The 22,031-nt window shown below is 38.3% G+C and overlaps 1 pseudogene; it reads left to right on the plus strand.

The window, feature by feature from the left end:
- Positions 1 to 1,048: 1,048 nt before the first annotated feature.
- On the plus strand, positions 1,049 to 20,791 carry LOC139473451 (uncharacterized; annotated as a pseudogene).
- Positions 20,792 to 22,031: the final 1,240 nt, after the last annotated feature.

Genomic DNA, 22,031 nt, shown 5'->3' on the forward strand with positions numbered 1-22,031 from the left:
GAAACAATTTTGCGAGGGCACGAGGCCAAGCCAAGCGGGATCAGTAGCCATATCTGTGCTTGTAGATCTCTGTGGGTTGAAACCTTCTCCACAAATAAAAATGGTTGGATTCGGCCGAAATATGTTTGAACTGTTACCTTGTTTCGATTTGTCGCTGTGTGTACATCTGACTACACTTCTTAACTTTATGACAGGACAGACCGACTGTATCATCTCTGCGATTTTCTCTGAAGAAAAGATAACATATCATCACGAATGTTTTGTTATTTATTGGGTGAGAGAGAGAGAGAGAGAGAGAGAGAGTGAGAGAGAGAGAGAGAGAGTTGGAGGGAGAGATATAAATAGGTGAGATTTACTAGTGTACATGATCAGTAGCATAATAATCATTCTCTCTCTTTCTCTCTCTCTCTCTCTCTCTCTCTCTCTCTCTCTCTCTCTGTGTTTGTGAATGCACAAGCTATACAGAATCAATGTTGAGCATACACGGGCAACCCTTATTGCCGTGTTAAAGTGATACCAAGTCCAGAACTTATCTCCGCTTCATCTGCTTGCCCAGGGTACGGGGATGACACCGATATGGAACAGAGAAGCCCTAATCACAGGCCGTGTCAGCAGTTGATCCCTCAGTCTGTAAGTGAGTACATAAATACCTGATCAGTTCTAGTTTTATGAACGCTAAAGGCAATAATACTTGTCATCAAGACGTGTATCATCTGAAAACGTAACTAATAACTACCAATCAACAAATTCAAGTACACGTGGCAAGACATATAGACCTGATGGTAATCGTCATTCAGTCAACCGTTGATTTCACCGATTAACCCTTTAAAATCCTATAAACGATAAGCCGTTATTTTAAATGAGGTGTTTTACATTCCTTAATGGATTTATAATGATTTTGATAAGAATATATAGCTCATCACTATTTAAGCTGTTATGTACTACATCAAGAACTCCAATAACGTTCTGAAACGTTCTGACTTAACTCGTTAAGAGTTAATTTGCATTTCACAAAACATCTAGTGTGTTTAGATCTTTGAGACACCCAATGCTAAACACTACGGTAGGATATTAGAGGACATATTTAGCAGTCTATGCTTGTAGTAAAGAGGTGAGCACATTATATTAATTTCTACATTCGACTAATATAACATAAATTTACTATAACACAGAATAATTCAACAAAGCTTCACTTTGTCAGTGTGAAACTAATATCTCAGTAGCGTGAATTGTAAGGACTGCACATGAATGATCTGATTTCTTTTCAGTAATCATGGCTGTCAGGCGAAAGAGGCTTGGGAAACGATATATACTTCCTGGAATTGTATGTGTTGTTCTGGGTGTGCTTGCGTTTACGAATTATTATCTGGAAACTAAACCTCTCTCCTTATTCTGTGAGTACTGTTACTCATGTTTACTATTTTATGTTACGGTTGAAGAATTCATTGCAAAATAATGTTATTTCCTGTTGTCCAGAGGCATGTAGTTTTCCAGTGTATGTACATTACGCGAAGACAGTTTAACAGGGTCACAATGGGGTGCAACAAAAAAGAAAGTGTATTTAAACATCAAGATATATCATTTTGAAATGGTTAAAAACGATAGTTTAATTACTTCATGAAGATAGCAAACTATTGTTGAAACATTTGTTTAATATACAATTGTGAAAAACATGAATAATAGTGCATGTATCGTATTATTGCGTGCTTAAAACGTAGTACCCAAGCGATTTTGAATTATTATTATCTCCATGGGCGAGAAAATGGTTTGGCCCATGGGCGAGAATATTTTCCTTTACACAAAACTTATGTTTTTGTTTCGCAAATACATATATGTATATCTTTCAAGTATCGTGACACAAAATTTAACTCATTTTAACTTAATTCAACGATTTTATAGCGATATTGAAATATTTCTCCCATGGGAGAGAAAAAGGTTTGGCCCATTGGCGAGAATATTTTCCTTTGCTCAACAGTTTTTGTTTCGCAAATACATAAAGGTGTTATAAGCATGACACATGATTCCACTCATTTTACCTTAATTCAACTAATTTATGGCGTTATTAAAATATTTCGCCCATGTTTTCGTCAGTCCACTTAAATAATTAAATAATTGTGTACAAAGTATTTTGTATCATGTGAAATATACTTTATATCAGGTCGTTACATTACTATTTAAAAAGGGCCTTTGGTTGGATGTTTCCTTCACAGAAGTTTTACAAATATCACCTTTTTTTGACATATTGCAAAGATCTTTAATGAACCCGGCCTTACCTCTCAAAACGTTTTGACAGTTTATCATACGAATTCATGCGCGTGTACACCAATTCATTGGCGATATTTTCCAACACATTAAACTTTAGTTAGTTTCTTTTTCATTTCCCATTTTATGTCTCGTTGATACATCACAATGGGAAATTAAGTGACACTAGGTATGCAATATACAGGTACACGAGCGCGTATTTTAATGGAAACAAAAACCGATTCGCCTTTATTGCAAAACGTCTGTCTGAATATCTCACATTCTGACGAAATCTCGAAATAATTATTTAATTATATGCAGTGTCGAACTGACCAATGGGAATTATGTTTACATGCAATTGAGGAAAACTTGAGTGAATAGTTTAACACTAAAGCAACTTTTAAATGCACTGTTACTTTTGGTATAAAAATGGTAACAGTTCAGAAAAAACAACGGCCTTCTTATGAACAGTTTGAATAGTTTATTTTTAAAGTATTAATATGTGACAAGATGACAGTATGTCATGCATGGATATGTTATATCTTTTCTGTTTTGTGTTTTCTTATTGCTTTAATATTTCATCAATAAATCTCGATGGCTTGCCCTCATTTCGCCTACACCTCATTTCGCCTACAATAATGCAAATGCTTAATTGCCTCATCCCTATTATATGAATGGGCATTGTCCATCTCAGGCTATTACGCAATCCAAGCTCTAATCTAATCCAAGCGGCATAGAGGTTCAAAGTGAAGTTTTTACAACCTATGACAACTTCTCACAACTCTTGTTTGACTTGGTCATTCTGTTATCCTTAGTAGGAACCAGAGCTGGTACTGAACTTTCTCCAGAGGTGTTTCAGACTGATTACGAGTCAGCAGTCATAAGTGCCATTGCAGAGGTTTTTCCTGATAGTTATGTGAGGGATTGTCTGTTTCACTATCCACAAGCTTTGTGGCGTCAGGTAGTTGAGAGAGGTCTTGTACGAGAATACACGAACAATCCAGCAATTCAGCCCCATGTTCGACGTGCCGCAGCCCTGCCACTTCTCCCACTTGACCAGGTACAGAATGCATGGGTTGAGGTGATGGAGCAAGGACCTGATGATCAACAGATTGGTGATTTTAACGACTATGTCACCAGCACATGGGTAGATGACGACGCTAGATTCCCCTGCCATATTTGGAACCAGCACGACAACATCGGTCCCCGATCCAACAACCATCTGGAAGGGTTCCACTGCGGACTGAAAAAGAGAATGCCCCGATCTCACCCTAACATCTATCAGTTCTTGAAGGAGATCAAGAAGATTGAAAAGGCAGACAGACTGTCTTTTCTGTTTAACTGTAATGCAATGTCTTGATGCCGTTGGATATGTACTGAAGCTACAGTAATCATGAGTCATTATTATTACTGCATAATGTAAATATCAGCTATTAAAAAATGTATGAAGCTTCAAGATTGTCTTGTCTGTTTAACCTTCTTTTGGGTTAGTTCATTATTTTAGAGGTAACACAGCCCTTGACTTATGTGCAGTCAGCTGTAAATTTGTTTTGATAAGGGTGTAGGTGAAATGAGGTGTAGGCGAAATGAGGACAGGCCATCTCGATAGGTTCTTAAGATTCTCAATAAGTACGTTGTATCTAATTACAGTGTCGGTTCATTCGCAGGGCGACGACTCCCTGTGTCGTACGAAAACAAACTAGCAAAAAGTGAGGTCGTCGTCCTGCGAATAATTTAATCCGCCAATCCAGTTAAACAATGGGTATCGAGTGTTATTTCAACAACTCGAGCAAGTAAACTGGAACTGGATTTGAAACGAACGAAAGAAAGACAATAAGGGTGGAATATTGATTTATTTACAAATTATTTGAATGTATATGTACAAGATGACGTACATATAAGATTCACAAAAGTCATGGGCAATTAAGACAGTTTGAGAAGATGAGAAACTGAAAGAAAATTACGCTGACTTCATTCTGGATCAGTCTCGTCTTCAGTTGATCGATTCTGCGGTGTATATCACAGAACTTCTTCTAAAGACCGATCTGTTGAGCCTTTCTCCACACAGTATAGCCACCAGTACAAAGATATCTACTGCCGCGTGTAGTTGGAAGAAACGTGTACTGTAACTGCGCGTTTGCCAAATCGAGAATGATGATAGACTTAGGGAGTCGGTAAGTATTAGGATGTTTTTTGGTGGTTTTTGGATTCTTGATTATGGAGGGCTGAGGCCATGCCCATTTGTTCTGCCGTGAATATTGATTGGTTGTTTGGGAGTCGGAAGGATTGTGTGGTTTTAGTTGGTTGTGTGGTATGGACTCCGAAACCTGTGTGTTTGGAGGTCGGATCTGAAGATCCGAATGACAGACTTACTTACTTACTTACTTATATTGGAGATTTAACGTGCGCTTTCCGACTGCAAGCGTATGTCGCACACGGGCCCGGCCAGGCCTTTTAATGTGTTTCCAAAAAGGGGAAAAGTGAGTTTGTGCAACCCAGGAGGGGGGCTTTAGGGGCTGCTTATATAGTAATTTTGAAATTTTGAGATTTGGAAAGAATGCCAAGAGTGGGTGGGGGACGAACTAAGGGAGCTGTGTGTGTTGGGTGGTTATCAAATAAGGTAGTTTTGGTTTTAATATTCTATTTGGGGTTTAAATGCGGCTAATTAGTCCTGTTTTTATTAGGTATATGCCTAAGGCTTTGAATTTTTCTAATTTATTTTGTGGATTTAGGATTGATTCTAGTGTAAGTCCGGTTTTAAGATTTAGGGTGGTCCGCAGTGTTGTTCGGTGTGTTTGGTAGTGTGTGCAGTGAATGAGTACGTGTTCTGGTGTTTCTTGTTGTTTGCAATGTGGGCAGTTTCCTGTTGTGTGTAGTTTAGCTATTTTACGGTGATTATTTAGTTTGGTATGGCCTGTTTGTAGTTTGGTAATTATTCTGTCGATTTTTTTGGATGGGTGTAGTATTTTAGGTTTATTTGAGTACTTTCCTGATTTGGCTATTTGAGTTTTGGTATATATTTGGCCATTTTTTGTTGATTTTTTGTTTAGTGACACTTTTGATTTCTGATTTTGATGACAGACTACCATGTTTCGGAGATTTATAACAGAGTAACTGTTGAGTCAATCAGTTGAGTAAATGGTACTCACTAGTTACTGGAATGTCAAACCCGGGCTTGGTTAAAACAAGAATTGCAGTTCGATTCGCTATATGTTGTAGATCTCCTGTAGTCATAAGATGCAATAGCGAGGCAGAACTATGTCAATTTATGAGGGACAGACAGCTACTCGAACATATATAAACAGAGCAGCCAAAGATAAAAATGAAATCATATCATGTACGAAAATAGAAATCATATCAACACAAAAAGAGAAAGTGTATGAGTACTAAAACTTGCAATAGATATGTGTACCCTACGTACACACATGAGTCCCATTCGACAGTCTACAACACACGAATAACTGTCAAACAAGTTTAGGTACCCCTTCTGTTCAGGCAAGTTATTGAGTTCAATAATTTTGTATAAAAATCCTTTTCAATTTGTTTTCACCATTTTCCCTATTTCATGCATGTTTATGTTGGTACATCTTATAGCTCATGTTCCCAAGTATTATAAAACATTTTAATGTTTCTCCGTCCTAATCTAACGTTATAACATTTCAGGTCATTACCATCATCTAATACACAAGAGATGATACCAAGACATATCATATTCGGTTTTATGGACTATGCGGTCTTACAATTGATTTTATTAGTCTTTAAATCTTATGTCTTGTAAATATTTTCACAAACAGGGCTGTTAGCTGATATAAGGAATGTAACATCCAGTTGATGACTGAATACGATGTACGTTATTCTGTTAACGACGTTTCTACAATTAATATTTTGAATAAGCCGTTAATACGCCAGTTGTGACAGGGATGGTGGTATGGTACCTGTAGCAGACAAGATTGACAGCCGTTGTTACGTGAGTCACTAGGTTATTAGTACGGCATTGGCCTTGTTGATTGTTACTATACTTTGAAGATTTCTGTGGCCAGTGGCGGACGTAATTCAAACTCCTTCCACACTGACATCGCATCAAATATATTTGTGTACCGATTACATAACTCTTACTGACAGGACGGGGTGGTAGTGGTGGGGTGGTGTAATATAGGACTAATTCAGTAAAAATGTAGGTCACCAGAGGTCAAAAGGTCACAATATTTGACCTCTGCTTAAAATATTATTACCTACCAGAAAATATATTGCAGATGCCACACCAATGGGACTTTCTTAACCCCAATGTGCTATGATTAAAGCCAAGCAGTACCTAAGTCTGTTTAAAGTCTGATAAAATTAACTTTATCTTTTATGGTATGGTACAGAACGGTTTTTGGCACATTTTAAAACGAATGTCATCATGCGCTAAAAAGATGTAAAATTATATGAGGTTGGGCTGCTTGAAATAGGTTCACATGAATTTATAACGCTCAACTCCAAATTATAAAGGCCATGTGCTAGATGTAGTCAGAAGTTGTTTTGAAGATACATTGTTCTGTTTTGGGACTCACACGATTAAACTGAAGGTCAAATAGGGGTCAAATTGGATATGCTAACCACAATAACATAAAATGCAGTTATCTTTTGCATAATGAATACTAATATTTTATAAGATCACATAATTAACCCCCTCCCCCCCCCCTCTCCCCCCCTCCCCCAGTCAATAACCAAGGCCCCACCCTCCTCCTTCCAACCATGACCAACAGGAAAAGCCTCCATGCTCCTTCTCCATACTTGTCCCTCTTGCAATGGTTCTGCGGTGAAGAGGCGCAAGGAGGAAGCTGCTATGGTTCAGCTTACTTTTTCAGGTTGAATAGCAATTCACTTCTCAATACGTGTCCTTGTGCTGTATAGAGAGCACATTTGTGACTCTAGTGCCTTGAACAGCTGTGGAGAAACTTTCCAGCTTGTGCCTACGCAAGTGTTGCTGTGTATGTTGCTGGTGAGGAGCCTGAGGACTGAAACCTTTCCTCTTCCAGTGAAGCAGCTGACGGTATCACAGCTTGTAAACGGGATTGCCTAAAAGTCGGGCAATTACGCAATACATATCTCATCTTCAACATCTTTGTTATAAGACAGTTTGTTACAGTTGTGTACGGGGGCACGGTTGGCCAAAGTCGCCGTTTGCGCTGCAATTCGCTATGCAGAGTGGCGTCCCTTGGGCACGCCAGAAACCTATGACAGTGTGTTCGAATCCTGGTTCGAACCGATTATGTTGTCAGCACTATACCCGTGCTTATGGGTTTCACCAAAGTGGTGAACGTCTAATACCTGCATCACTTCGGGCTTTCCTTCCACATCAATCTAACACGCCGTGATATAACTGGAATTATACTAATCAAAGCGGCGTTAAACCCAACTCACTCACTCACTCACTTGTTTGTGTTTGTGTTGTGATTACTTCCGGCTTAAACTTGAAGTATGTTTAGAAGAATGTTACTATGTTCAAGCCAAACATAGTGAATATATCATGCTACCGAATTATTTTTCAGGAGAATAATTGCCAACTAAGGGCCAACATGTTGATTTCCAGTGTATCCAGAAGCAAAGATCTAATACGGGTGTATAATCTCTGCAGGAAGTTAAAACAACTTTCAATACAATAAACCTTGCAGAACCATAAACCGCCGTATGAAACGGTATGAATCATATTTTACATACAGTGAACTACTTGAAACTGTGCTCAAATCTGCACAGCAAGCACCGTACATGTGATTGTGAAGACAACTTATTACAAATATCTGATATCAAACCCGTTGTTTTACATGTGTTGTTTATTGAACAAAGTCATGCTTCATAGAAGCCTGGTATTTAATCGTGTTGAACAATAATTTGCAATAGCAGTGTGAAGGGAGAACATGCTTTACATGCTTGACCTTAATTCCTCCCTGGAACCATTCTCGCTGGCTGCCTGAATAACATACGATACATTGCAAAGGTAGTGCGCAAAAGAGCTATTCGGGTAAGGAAAATAATCACTCACTCTCAGTGATACAGCTTGAATAAGATACGATGTACAGCATTGCAAGGTCACGCGTGATAAAGCTCTATACTACGCATACAGCTAAAGGAGATAATCGCTCAATGCGCAATAGGTAGATTTGTTAGTAAATGTATTGAACCTAATAAAGTCGATATATTTAATTTAATATCATAGATACAAATATGGAATTTTGGAGTCACATGTTGTCGTTGTACAAAGGCATTGCAAACTGTTTATTGTCACGTCACATCACGGCTCAATCACCAGCTGTCAATATACAAAACAGATTAATACATCAAGATGACAGTTTTCAATTAAAGATTAAGTATTTCTAAGCAAATTATAGATATATATATATCTACATATTGTACATATCTTTAAGTCGCTTAGAAATACTAAATCGTTACATTGAAACTGCCATCTTGATGTATTATAATGTATTGTATATTGACAGCTTGTGATTAATTGTTACCAGACGGCTCCAGCTGGGGTAGCAGACGACACACTTTCCAACAATGGGGAACAGGGGAAAAATATGAGTAGGCTGGTTATCATCGAGCAGACGACTCACCAGTCTAAGATGTATTGAAAGAACACAAAACCTTATCTATTGTTAATTCAACAATTTATCATATACTTAGCAGTGGGATATTCTGTTAATAATCTCGCATAATTCTATTGAATGGTTCTGTACATTCTATCAATGTTTATTTGTACAAAGCTGTTTTATGTATGTACAGAATTAATAAATTATTGTCTGTCTGTCTACGATGTATACCGTAAATTAAACCGAGCTTCACTTTGAGCTCATTGTTTTCTTTAAATACCGGGATCTGAGACACTATAACGTGGTATTTATGTAGACATAATACTTGTAGGTAGACACATTTGATGTTATATCTGTGATGTATAAGTTGATTTTGACAGCCCGGGCCAAGTCGGACCCAACACAAGCCAAACACTTCTGATAGAGACTATGTTGAGAATGTAGAGGGAAAAGGGCTTCACTTTGAGCACCTTGTTTTCTTTAAATACGATGTACTGTGACATTATACAGTGGTATATAGTTAGATATAATATTAATCCATGGCATGATACATATATGAGGTTTAAGTTGATTTGGACAGCCCGGGCCGACTCGGGGCAAACACATGTGACAGATTTTCTTGAGAAAATACAGTAAAAGTGCTTGACTTTAACGGATCCGTTTTCTTTATATGTGGTGTTCTGTGACATTATAAAGTGGTATATAGGTAGATCTAATTCTAGTCTATAGATGTAAACACATTTGATGATACATTTGTGTGTTTAAAGTTGATTTTGACAACCCGGGCCAAGTCTGTCCCAACACAGACAAAACACTTCTGACAGAGACATTATGTTGATAATGTAGAGGGAAAAGGGCTTCACTTTGAGCACCTTGTTTTCTTTAAATACGATGTACTGTGACATTATAAAGTGATATATAGGTAGATAAAATACTAAGCTACAGATGTAAACACATTTGATGATACATTTGTGTGTTTAAAGTTGATTTTGATGTGGTGTTCTGTGACATTATAAAGTGGTATATAGGTAGATCTAATTCTAGTCTATAGATGTAAACACATTTGATGATACATTTGTGTGTTTAAAGTTGATTTTGACAGCCCGGGCCAAGTCTGTCCCAACACAGACAAAACACTTCTGACAGAGACTATGTTGATAATGTAGAGGGAAAAGGGCTTCACTTTGAGCACCTTGTTTTCTTTAAATACGATGTACTGTGACATTATAAAGTGATATATAGGTAGATAAAATACTAAGCTACAGATGTAAACACATTTGATGATACATTTGTGTGTTTAAAGTTGATTTTTTCGCGATCGGACCCAACAAAAGCCAAACACTTCTGACAGAGACTATGTTGAGAATGTAGAGGGAAAAGGGCTTCACATTGAGCACTGTGTTTTCTTTAACTAGAGCAATATGAGACAATAAAGTGGTATATAATTAGATATAATACTAGTCTTTAGATATGAAGAATGTTATGAACTTTAGAAGTGCTAGGACAGTTCTTATGACATTCGCGAGTATCCACTTCCAGAAAACATCCTGTGTTGCTTTTCTCATCAGGTATTATATGGATCATATGGATGTTTGGTCAAGGTCGCACGAAACAGAGTCTGTGGAAGCTGCAGCAGCACTAGATTTGGCTTGTGGCGTCTTTCCAGGCTTAGTGTATAGCCAGAGCGATGGAAATGTCCTTCAGCAGCGACTTCAAAAACATTAACTGCTCCCTTTTGAAAAACGATAGAGGAGAGTTATCTCTCTTGAAAAGCGGACAACACTGTTTGGATTCCTTTTTAAGAATGTTTAGTACGGGTAATGTGACTTGCAAAATGTGTATTTGATCATTTAAACTTTAAGTAGAGTTAAATATTAGCAACTGTTTTCCAATAGAAAAAAAAGATTCTATGCTCACATAATGCTTCTGGCTCACATCCCTGTTCTTGTTCTTATGAGGAGGCCATTGAAAGCGAGTAGTCGTTGTCTCAAAATTCAACTTTAGTACAAAACATAAAGTTTATCTTTTCTTTTGCAGAATAAAGGTCTCTTCTTATTCTAACTCAAAGGGTTATATTTTGTAATATATTCAGTGAGTGAGTGAGTGAGTGAGTGAGTGAGTATGGTTTTAAGCCGCTTTTAGCAATATTCCAGCAATATCACGGCGGGGGACACCAGAAATGGGCTTCACACATTGTACCCATGTCGGGATTCGAACCCGGGTCTTCGGCGTGACGAGCGAACGCTTTAACCACTAGGCTACCCGACCGCCCCGTAATATATTCAGGTTGAAACCGAGTTCATATATGGTACTAGATGGCATTCTTCTTGGATTAGTGGTAACCAATTTACATCAAAATGTAACTTAACCATCATCTGAATACATATAGGGCATGACTATGAGCAATAGGGGTAATTTTTTTCATCAAAACATAATGACATATTTCAGGAAGTCCAACTTCATACAAATCTTGTATGCTTTTAGCGCAAAACGACATTTGTCTTAAAATCCACCAAAAACCGTTCTTTACCACACCACAAAAGATAATTAATTTCACTTTTTACAGACTTTTAACGGGTACTTCTTGGCTTCAATCATAGCCCATTTGGGTTAAGAAAGTCCCATCGTAGTGGTATGTGCAGTTTATTTTCTGACAGGTGGTAATATTTTAAGCAGAGGTCAAATGTTGTGACCTTTTGACCTCTGGTGACCAACATTTCGAGTGGTCATAATTCACCATATTACTATTGCTTGTAAAGTTAGTTTCCACTTTCTGGTTTCCCCTACCCTGAAATCTAGTCCCGTAGATTCGACTCTGGGGTCCCCCTTTATGCGGTGGTTACTACCACTAAGCTGTGAGTCCCGGATTGCTTTGAAAGGTGTTTTTTTCATCTATGGATATATGACTTTCAAAAAATCATACTGAGATTTTGCCACCTCAGGCGGTACCGCTTTATAAAATTTTGGGGTCTGGCTCATGGACTATTAAAATGAGTTAAATTATGTGACATGAAACTTCTAAGAACACCTTTATGTATTTGCGACACTAAAACACAAGTTTTGAGCAAAGGGAAATATTTTCGCCCATGGGTCAAACCTTTCATCGCCCATGGGCGAAATATTTTAATAACGCAATAAAATAGTTGAATTAAGTTAAAATTGAGTTACATTATGTGCCATGAAAATTGTAAAAACATCTGTATGTATTTGCGAAACAAAAACATGAGTTTTGAGTAAAGGAAAATAGTCTCGCCCATGGGTCAAACCTTTTTTTTCTCCCATGGGCGAAATATTTCAATATCGCTATAAAATCGTTGAATTAAGTTAAATTGAGTTAAATTTTATGTCATGATACTTGAATAAATACACTTAATGTATTTGCGAAACAAAAACATGAGCTTTGAGTAAAGGAAAATATTCTCGCCAATGGGCTAAACCTTTTTCTCTCCCATGGGCGAAATATTACAATATCGCTATAAAATCGTTGAATTAAAGTTAAAATGAGTTAAATTTTATATCATGATACTTGAATAAATACACTTAATGTATTTGCGAAACAAAAAATGAGTTTTGAGTAAAAGAAAATATTCTCGCCCATGGGCCAAACCTTTTTCTCTCCCATGGGCGAAATATTTCAATATCGCTATAAAATCGTTGAATTAAGTTAAAATGAGTTAAATTTTATGTCATGATACTTGAATAAATACACTTAATGTATTTGCGAAACAAAAACATGAGTTTTGAGTAAAGGAAAATAATCTCGCCCATGGGCCAAACCTTTTTCTCTCCCATGGGCGAAATATTTCAATATCGCTATAAAATCGTTGAATTAAGTTAGAATGAGTTAAATTTTATGTCATGATACTTGAATAAATACACTTAATGTATTTGCGAAACAAAAACATGAGTTTTGAGTAAAGGAAAATATTCTCGCCCATGGGCCAAACCTTTTTCTCTCCCATGGGCGAAATATTTCAATATCGCTATAAAATCGTTGAATTAAGTTAAAATGAGTTAAATTTTATGTCATGATACTTGAATAAATACGCTCAATGTATTTGCGAAACAAAAACATGAGTTTTGAGTAAAGGAATATATTCTCGCCGACGGCCAAAACCTTTTTCTCTCCCTTGGGCGAAATATTTCAATATCGCTATAACATCGTTGAATTAAGTTAAAATGAGTTAAATTTTATGTCATGATACTTGAATAAATACACTTAATGTATTTGCGAAACAAAAACATGAGTTTTGAGTAAAGGAAAATATTCTCGCCCATGGGCCAAACCTTTTTCTCTCCCATGGGCGAAATATTTCAATATCGCTATAAAATCGTTGAATTAAGTTAAAATGAGTTAAATTTTATGTCATGATACTTGAATAAATACACTTAATGTATTTGCGAAACAAAAACATGAGTTTTGAGTAAAGGAATATATTCTCGCCGACGGCCAAAACCTTTTTCTCTCCCTTGGGCGAAATATTTCAATATCGTTATAACATCGTTGAATTAAGTTAAAATGAGTTAAATTTTATGTCATGATACTTGAATAAATACACTTAATGTATTTGCGAAACAAAAACATGAGTTTTGAGTAAAAGAAAATATTCTCGCCCATGGGCCAAACCTTTTTCTCTCCCATGGGCGAAATATTTCAATATCGCTATAAAATCGTTGAATTAAGTTAAAATGAGTTAAATTTTATGTCATGATACTTGAATAAATACGCTTAATGTATTTGCGAAACAAAAACATGAGTTTTGAGTAAAGGAACCTTTTTCTCGCCCATGGGCCTGCCCCTGGGCGACATAGTGTAAATATTGAGTTTTTGAACATTTAAAAAAAAAAAATTCTTCCTTGGTATGTTCCCATGAAAACAGCATGTTTATTTTTGTAAATACCTTTGTCAGAGAGTCGGCAAAGACCGTAGAGTTTCTGGACTAATGGGTTTCCAGAATTAAAATGGGACGTGTAGTGTTTTATTATAACAGCTACCTCTTTTCACTGCCAAGAGATAATATAATGTGTGTAAATGTAACATGTCGCTATTATACATTCTTTACACTGGGTTTTCTGCTGCTGTGCACGTGGCATCAGCTTCATTTGACAGAAGTTAATCTGTTTCAGCGACCCTTCAACCCTTTAAGGGAAAGGCATGGGCGAAAGAAACAGGACAGACAGAGACAGCGCTTATTGCACTGGTGGATGTAATGCGGGAACCAGTATGTGTATGTCCAAGTGTTAAAGTTACTTATTGTTCCTGATTTCAGAATTAACGTATACATGTCCATAGTTGAGCTTTATCAATGTTATAAAAAATTGTGAGCAGTAATAGAAACATTAATATACAAGATAATTTAAGTTGCATTTATGATTAAGATAAAGAGCTCTCAGAAACACAACATAATCTACAACCAATCAAATACCAGACATATGTCGTTCTAAAAATCTTAAATTGCAACTCCTTGACTTATACTGGTCTTCACTGACATCCTGAACAGCAAGTAACTCCTTGACTTACACTGGTCTTCACTGAGATCCTGAACAACAAGTAACTCCTTGACTTATACTGGTCTTCACTGAGATCCTGAACAACAAGTAACTCCTTGACTTATACTGGTCTTCACTGACATCCTGAACAACAGGTAACTCCTTGACTTACACTGGTCTTCACTGACATCCTGAACAACAGGTAACTCCTTGACTTATACTGGTCTTCACTGAGATCCTGAACAACAAGTAACTCCTTGACTTACACTGGTCTTCACTGACATCCTGAACAACAGGTAACTCCTTGACTTACACTGGTCTTCACTGAGATCCTGAACAACAAGTAACTCCTTGACTTATACTGGTCTTCACTGACATCCTGAACAACAAGTAACTCCTTGACTTATACTGGTCTTCACTGACATCCTGAACAACAAGTAACTCCTTGACTTATACTGGTCTTCACTGACATCCTGAACAACAAGTAACTCCTTGACTTATACTGGTCTTCACTGACATCCTGAACAACAAGTAACTCCTTGACTTATACTGGTCTTCACTGACATCCTGAACAACAAGTAACTCCTTGACTTATACTGGTCTTCACTGAGATCCTGAACAACAAGTAACTCCTTGACTTATACTGGTCTTCACTGACATCCTGAACAACAAGTAACTCCTTGACTTATACTGGTCTTCACTGACATCCTGAACAACAAGCAACTCCTTGACTTACACTGGTCTTCACTGACATCCTGAACAACAAGTAACTCCTTGACTTATACTGGTCTTCACTGACATCCTGAACAACAAGCAACTCCTTGACTTACACTGGTCTTCACTGACATCCTGAACAACAAGCAACTCCTTGACTTATACTGGTCTTCACTGACATCCTGAACAACAAGTAACTCCTTGACTTATACTGGTCTTCACTGACATCCTGAACAACAAGCAACTCCTTGACTTACACTGGTCTTCACTGACATCCTGAACAACAAGTAACTCCTTGACTTATACTGGTCTTCACTGACATCCTGAACAACAAGCAACTCCTTGACTTATACTGGTCTTCACTGACATCCTGAACAACAAGTAACTCCTTGACTTATACTGGTCTTCACTGACATCCTGAACAACAAGTAACTCCTTGACTTATACTGGTCTTCACTGACATCCTGAACAACAAGTAACTCCTTGACTTATACTGGTCTTCACTGACATCCTGAACAACAAGTAACTCCTTGACTTATACTGGTCTTCACTGACATCCTGAACAACAAGTAACTCCTTGACTTATACTGGTCTTCACTGACATCCTGAACAACAAGCAACTCCTTGACTTATACTGGTCTTCACTGACATCCTGAACAACAAGTAACTCCTTGACTTATACTGGTCTTCACTGACATCCTGAACAACAAGTAACTCCTTGACTTATACTGGTCTTCACTGACATCCTGAACAACAAGCAACTCCTTGACTTATACTGGTCTTCACTGACATCCTGAACAACAAGCAACTCCTTGACTTATACTGGTCTTCACTGACATCCTGAACAACAAGCAACTCCTTGACTTATACTGGTCTTCACTGACATCCTGAACAACAAGTAACTCCTTGACTTATACTGGTCTTCACTGACATCCTGAACAACAAGTAACTCCTTGACTTATACTGGTCTTCACTGACATCCTGAACAACAAGTAACTCCTTGACTTACACTGGTCTTCACTGACATCCTGAACAACAAGTAACTCCTTGACTTATACTGGTCTTCACTGACATCCTGAACAACAAGTAACTCCTTGACTTACACTGGTCTTCACTGAGATCCTGAACAACAAGTAACTCCTTGACTTATACTGGTCTTCACTGACATCCTGAACAACAAGTAACTCCTTGACTTACACTGGTCTTCACTGAGATCCTGAACAACAAGTAACTCCTTGACTTATACTGGTCTTCACTGACATCCTGAACAACAAGCAACTCCTTGACTTATACTGGTCTTCACTGACATCCTGAACAACAAGCAACTCCTTGACTTATACTGGTCTTCACTGACATCCTGAACAACAAGTAACTCCTTGACTTATACTGGTCTTCACTGACATCCTGAACAACAAGTAACTCCTTGACTTATACTGGTCTTCACTGACATCCTGAACAACAAGTAACTCCTTGACTTACACTGGTCTTCACTGACATCCTGAACAACAAGTAACTCCTTGACTTATACTGGTCTTCACTGACATCCTGAACAACAAGTAACTCCTTGACTTATACTGGTCTTCACTGACATCCTGAACAACAAGTAACTCCTTGACTTATACTGGTCTTCACTGACATCCTGAACAACAAGTAACTCCTTGACTTATACTGGTCTTCACTGACATCCTGAACAACAAGTAACTCCTTGACTTATACTGGTCTTCACTGACATCCTGAACAACAAGCAACTCCTTGACTTATACTGGTCTTCACTGACATCCTGAACAACAAGTAACTCCTTGACTTACACTGGTCTTCACTGAGATCCTGAACAACAAGTAACTCCTTGACTTATACTGGTCTTCACTGACATCCTGAACAACAAGTAACTCCTTGACTTACACTGGTCTTCACTGACATCCTGAACAACAAGTAACTCCTTGACTTATACTGGTCTTCACTGACATCCTGAACAACAAGCAACTCCTTGACTTACACTGGTCTTCACTGACATCCTGAACAACAAGTAACTCCTTGACTTACACTGGTCTTCACTGACATCCTGAACAACAAGTAACTCCTTGACTTACACTGGTCTTCACTGACATCCTGAACAACAAGCAACTCCTTGACTTACACTGGTCTTCACTGACATCCTGAACAACAAGTAACTCCTTGACTTATACTGGTCTTCACTGACATCCTGAACAACAAGTAACTCCTTGACTTATACTGGTCTTCACTGACATCCTGAACAACAAGCAACTCCTTGACTTACACTGGTCTTCACTGACATCCTGAACAACAAGTAACTCCTTGACTTATACTGGTCTTCACTGACATCCTGAACAACAAGCAACTCCTTGACTTATACTGGTCTTCACTGACATCCTGAACAACAAGCAACTCCTTGACTTATACTGGTCTTCACTGACATCCTGAACAACAAGTAACTCCTTGACTTATACTGGTCTTCACTGACATCCTGAACAACAAGTAACTCCTTGACTTATACTGGTCTTCACTGACATCCTGAACAACAAGCAACTCCTTGACTTATACTGGTCTTCACTGACATCCTGAACAACAAGCAACTCCTTGACTTATACTGGTCTTCACTGACATCCTGAACAACAAGTAACTCCTTGACTTATACTGGTCTTCACTGACATCCTGAACAACAAGTAACTCCTTGACTTATACTGGTCTTCACTGACATCCTGAACAACAAGTAACTCCTTGACTTACACTGGTCTTCACTGACATCCTGAACAACAAGTAACTCCTTGACTTATACTGGTCTTCACTGACATCCTGAACAGCAAGTAACTCCTTGACTTACACTGGTCTTCACTGACATCCTGAACAACAAGCAACTCCTTGACTTACACTGGTCTTCACTGACATCCTGAACAACAAGTAACTCCTTGACTTATACTGGTCTTCACTGACATCCTGAACAACAAGTAACTCCTTGACTTATACTGGTCTTCACTGACATCCTGAACAACAAGTAACTCCTTGACTTATACTGGTCTTCACTGACATCCTGAACAACAAGTAACTCCTTGACTTATACTGGTCTTCACTGACATCCTGAACAACAAGTAACTCCTTGACTTATACTGGTCTTCACTGACATCCTGAACAACAAGTAACTCCTTGACTTATACTGGTCTTCACTGACATCCTGAACAACAGGTAACTCCTTGACTTATACTGGTCTTCACTGACATCCTGAACAACAAGTAACTCCTTGACTTATACTGGTCTTCACTGACATCCTGAACAACAGGTAACTCCTTGACTTACACTGGTCTTCACTGACATCCTGAACAACAAGTAACTCCTTGACTTATACTGGTCTTCACTGACATCCTGAACAACAAGCAACTCCTTGACTTATACTGGTCTTCACTGACATCCTGAACAACAAGCAACTCCTTGACTTACACTGGTCTTCACTGACATCCTGAACAACAAGTAACTCCTTGACTTATACTGGTCTTCACTGACATCCTGAACAACAAGTAACTCCTTGACTTATACTGGTCTTCACTGACATCCTGAACAACAAGTAACTCCTTGACTTATACTGGTCTTCACTGACATCCTGAACAACAAGCAACTCCTTGACTTATACTGGTCTTCACTGACATCCTGAACAACAAGTAACTCCTTGACTTATACTGGTCTTCACTGACATCCTGAACAACAAGTAACTCCTTGACTTATACTGGTCTTCACTGACATCCTGAACAACAAGCAACTCCTTGACTTATACTGGTCTTCACTGACATCCTGAACAACAAGTAACTCCTTGACTTATACTGGTCTTCACTGACATCCTGAACAGCAAGTAACTCCTTGACTTACACTGGTCTTCACTGACATCCTGAACAACAAGCAACTCCTTGACTTACACTGGTCTTCACTGACATCCTGAACAACAAGCAACTCCTTGACTTATACTGGTCTTCACTGACATCCTGAACAACAAGTAACTCCTTGACTTACACTGGTCTTCACTGACATCCTGAACAACAAGTAACTCCTTGACTTATACTGGTCTTCACTGACATCCTGAACAACAAGTAACTCCTTGACTTATACTGGTCTTCACTGACATCCTGAACAACAAGTAACTCCTTGACTTATACTGGTCTTCACTGACATCCTGAACAGCAAGTAACTCCTTGACTTATACTGGTCTTCACTGACATCCTGAACAACAAGTAACTCCTTGACTTACACTGGTCTTCACTGACATCCTGAACAACAAGTAACTCCTTGACTTATACTGGTCTTCACTGACATCCTGAACAGCAAGTAACTCCTTGACTTATACTGGTCTTCACTGACATCCTGAACAGCAAGTAACTCCTTGACTTATACTGGTCTTCACTGACATCCTGAACAACAAGTAACTCCTTGACTTATACTGGTCTTCACTGACATCCTGAACAACAGGTAACTCCTTGACTTATACTGGTCTTCACTGACATCCTGAACAACAAGTAACAACAAAGAATGAACTACTTCAAACATACCCATCTCTGTCACAACAAGAACAAGCAACTGTGTCAGAAACAGAACTATAGAAACACGCCTATAACTATAATGTCGTATTGATTTAATATGTGCATGTCAATCTGAACACTATTTCTCTGCAGAATGACGTTGAACTGCTGTACACAAAACGTCGCGACCACATCAGGTATGTATGCGACAATATCGAGGAAACATCTATGAGGAAACCAGTGGCCGTTCTAGCATCCCAACTCTGGCACATCCCTTCTCTGAATATCATCTACTGTCCCTTAAATGAGAACGACAAGCCATCATGGACCAACAACCTTAAGATATGGTTAGCGGATGAAAGTAACCTTCGCTCACATTCAAATACCGAATCCAAGGCTATAAAGAGTGTTCATGGAAAAGCACTCTGGCATACCGAAGATGAACTTCAGACAGCCCTGAAGACATCCTTAAAGGTTATTTTCACACAAAATCCTTACTGGCAGCTATTCAGATTTTACGTGAATAACTTTCTCAGTCCAAGTAAACACTACCTCGATGTTGGTAAAGATATCATTTCAAAGTTTAAAAAGGAGCCTTCATTGAAAAACAAACAATGTGGACATAACATTACTTTTCAAGAGTTTTCTCGCTTCGTCAAATCAACACCATACAAAAAGAAATGGGCAGGCATAACTCAAAAGTGTGACCTGTGTTCCGTCAACTATGACATTTTTGGGAAAGAAGAATCATTTCTACAAGATATGGCCCATGTGTATCGCCTTAGTAGACCTGACACGCCAACACCACATGTGAGTGACATTCAGGCTCGCTACGATAAAGATGAAATTGAAAGCTTCGTTAGGAGTGCATTTACAAGGAAGGATGAGATTGACTGTTTAAGTGACCATTCTATTTTCATAAGACTATGGCGACAGCTCCAAATATGGGGCTTTATTTCGATAGGAAACAATTATCCATATAGTGCAAAAAAGAGCAAGACGATTGATTATCCGGTCATGCTGAATACGGTGTTGACAGCCTATGACGAATCAAGAAATATCACATCAACAAATAAAATAGATGCATTTACCTTAGCATTTCACCAACTGACATTCAATGACGTGAACGAAGTCAGGCAATTTTACCGGAAGGATTTCACCTTTATGTCTGAAAACGATCATCCAGCGAGAGTATTTTTCAAACAGGGCCCCAAACCCGAGTTTGAATATTTTGATGTTATTTCCTCGAACTGAACCGTGATCTTGCAGTTAAGGGTATTTGAGGGGTAAATCAGTGTATTGCACCCAAATGTTTTTCTACCATGACATATGACACTCCATCATTCCGACTGACCTATCGGCGGTTTCAGATCTGTGACAAACCATAATTTTGTTGCTTATCGCGTCAAAGCTAATGTGTTCTTTCTTTGAAATATTTCTATCAAGAATTATAACTTAACTCAATAAACCCTGCTAAATATCACATATCGATTCTAGATGATTTTACATCACGTTTCGAGTCTAGATGATATATGTAATCAAGGGTGACAAAATATTTTTTGAAACAGAAATCCGACCGAAAGTGTTTATGGTTAAATTCTGTAACATCAAGAAGGCTTGACATGTGGTGGTACAATCTGCGGTACCAGCACTGCGGGTAATGGTGGTTGCATCGACTTCATGTCTGGGGAACACGATGACGACATGATAGTTACGTGACTTCGGTCATAATGTTGCAAGGACTGTTTCCTTTTCTCTAGGACTCTCCTTTATCTGCTTCAGGCCATGATTTGTTGAATGATTTTGACTACCATCACAGTTGGTGTTGTTTTGTCATCGTAGACTCGAGAGATTCGTGTGGTCTCGAAACGCATGCTGAATCTATTTCTTTTTAAAACTAATCACATACTAACTCATTCATTTTAGTGTTACTTTACACAGGTATACAATCTATCGAATCAATTTTGATAATTTTATTAGTAATACCTAGTGCTGTTTTTCCCAAGGTACATGGACAAATACATCACAGTTGTCTTTGGGCGCCGAGTAGGTAACACGAACTGTTGACGTATTGGCCGAAAAACAGTTTAAAATATCGGTATCAATTACAATGTACTTATTTATGAATATGTACATACAATGTTTACGTATCAAAATTGACAAAAGCAACCGAAACGGGCATAAAATATTCGCCAACCCTTCCCATGATGACTTCAACTCGGGATCTACCAGAAAACCCGACAGAAAATTAGACAGAGTTGTCTCCCCGGACAACTCTCCACTCAAGCTCTTCACAGCGATTACCTCGTTCGCGAGCTCGCTATGCTATCGCTGCGACCAGTGAAAGCTCCCCACTGTGTTGGTTTACTACAACCATGCTTGGAGTTAAACACGCAACCGACGGACTGTTATGTAGACAAACAAGCGATGACTGCCGTGACGCCGAATACTCTTACCCCTGCTAAATTATTTTCATTGTTTGTGAATCTGAATT

The sequence above is a fragment of the Haliotis cracherodii genome, unplaced genomic scaffold (genome assembly GCF_022045235.1).
Source record: "Haliotis cracherodii isolate W230 unplaced genomic scaffold, xgHalCrac1.p SCAF_29, whole genome shotgun sequence".
Classification (NCBI taxonomy): Eukaryota; Metazoa; Mollusca; class Gastropoda; order Lepetellida; family Haliotidae; genus Haliotis; species Haliotis cracherodii.